We start from the raw sequence: 2,604 nt of genomic DNA, 5'->3' as shown, positions 1-2,604 counted from the left end.
CAAGGTTTATTGTTTATTCAAGCCTGTTTGCTCTTCTTTGAACACCTTTAATTCTACAGATTATTTAAATTTGTGCAAATCTTACAAATACAGCCGAGCAAGCAACACAGCCAGCTTATACGTACACCAAAACATGATTATTATTATTTTTTTCAGTGAAGTCATCCTCAAAGATTGGTCAATTTCCAAGATTGCATCATCTTTAAACATTTTGCATGAAGGATTTGTCAGCTCACCGTCTTTGTTGTGTATCACTTTTTCAATCAGATAAATGTGGGAGTGTAAAAGTAACAAAAATCCTTGTATGATGTGAATATCCATACTAATGCTTAGCCAGATTCTACAGATAATGAGTTAGAATGAGAAACTAGGAACTGCATGGTTTAGCTTTATTTTTCTGACTCCCTTTATTTCCACACATAACTTACAGTACACCTCATTCCGCTCTGTAAGGAATTAATACTCAGCAGGGCCTTGATTCACATCATGTAACATGACATGATTCATATGGTCTGATGACTGCAGCTCCTTTGGCTGGGTGCACCGAACACTCATGAGAAACATCAATGTGTTGACAGTGGCCACAAAACGTGGAGCCCTGTGGCAGCACTGAGGATGTTCCCATTACAGGCACTGACAGCCACACATTGTGACTAATATCCCTCTGCCTGTTGTGCTGTGCTGTGACAGCATTTTGTAGCAAATTCAGTGACCACACTTAAACCTGCACCTGTAAAATACAGTCTTTATTCCCCATATCAGATTCAATCTTAAAAAGTATGAATGGAAATTATTTTAGCATGCATCTGAATCAATGCATTTACACAAACGTTCTCCTAAGCTCTAAGAATGAATTTCATGTCCTTGACGTCTCACCTTCTTGTTAAGTGAAACAGTGCCCTCTCTTGGCCAAAATCACTTCAGTACATGATCAGGAGTCTACGACATTTTAATATTATTACAACCTGACTGGCTTTAATTCGTCGTGATGATAATACGAAGACCATAACTACCTTCAATGAGAAGGTTCAAAGTTTCATTGTACATATTATATTTGACTGAAAGTTAAAAAAAATCCCCTAAAATGGTAATTTTATGACTAAAAGTTAGTGAAAAGAAGTCACCCCACTCACTACTATCAGTTCGTTATTGAAAAGAAAACAAGATATCACAGGACGTCTTGTTCATGTCAAACCTTTCGTAAAAGCCTCTCTATATAACGATCTCTAAATAACGATTTGCATTAAAATGCTTAATGTTGGTGTTTATATCTAAGACACAGAATAACTGCTAAACTGATTCAGATAAAGCTAGCCTACATGCAAAACGCCAGTGTTAACTTTAAAAAGACCTTAATGAACTGCCCTTAACTGGTTTAGAATAGATGTCAATGGAGTCTGAACTAAGGTGGCTATAAATGTTTTACAGAACACAGAAGCAGATTTCAGCCGATGAATCATGGTGAATCATAATTATGAGATTAAAAAGATATAATTATGAGATAAAAAGTCATGAAATTCAAAATGATGACCAATATCATAATTTTAATTAAATTATTTAGATTAAAAAGTCGAAGTTGACATACTATGTCATAATTATGAGGGAAAAGGTCCAAACTGATAGACTGTCATAATTAGACCCATAATTATGAGATAAAAAGTCATTACGGTTAATTAGCCTATGAACTAAAAGTCAAAATGATTTACTAAATCGTAAGAGATAGGCTAATATGCATCCATATGCCATGCATTGTGAATGTCAATATAGAAGCAAAACAATGAAAGCCCATTTCTGTCAAAAAGTAAAAAAAAAAATAAATAAATAAAAAAATGTATTTGGTAAATTATAATTTGTTAATGTAGGCTTTATGACTATCGTTTTATAAAGTCAAAATGATGAGATACCAGGTCAAAAATTTGATTTTGACTGTCATAATTGTAACTCAGTAGGCTATGTCAAATTTGAACTTTTTGCCATAATTATGATTAAATTTGTCAATGTCCTCTTTTTATCATCAATGTTGTTGGGTTTTTGTATGTAGCAGAATGGGCTTCCATAGTTATGGTCTATGTTGGTGTACATTCACAATGCATAAAAAAACCTTATGTCATGCATTGTCAATGAAAGATGGCTCTCAAAACCAGCTGTAGTGGCTAAAGCCAGCAGACGCCACCATAAACATGAGCCTGTATCACTCTACTCTCACTGGGACCATAAGGGAAAATCCAGTCGAGCTTATTGGAGTAAGAGGACACGTCTGACCTCCAGCAGCCCTCTTTCACTCTCTCTCACAGCTGGGATCTACGTTAACACCACCAATATCCTCTGCAGAAAAACTGTGGTACACAATATCTATCACTGTAACATTTGTGAGATTTAAGACTTTGAAGGGCACTTGGGAATTACTTTATTAAAGCGCATCTTGAATGATTTAAAAATTTAAGAAAACACCATTGTTTTACAATGGAAACATGATATTAATAATGTAAAGGCAGAAAGCATAAGGCAGTATGGGATTCTTTAAAAAAAACTGCATGATCTCATGATTGATGTCATTTTCTTCATGTGTATTGATTAGTACATCTCAAATGTAAAAAAGTACAA

The sequence above is a fragment of the Scardinius erythrophthalmus genome (genome assembly GCF_964197995.2).
Source record: "Scardinius erythrophthalmus genome assembly, chromosome: 21".
Lineage (NCBI taxonomy): Eukaryota > Metazoa > Chordata > Actinopteri > Cypriniformes > Leuciscidae > Scardinius > Scardinius erythrophthalmus.
This window is presented reverse-complemented; position numbering follows the sequence as displayed.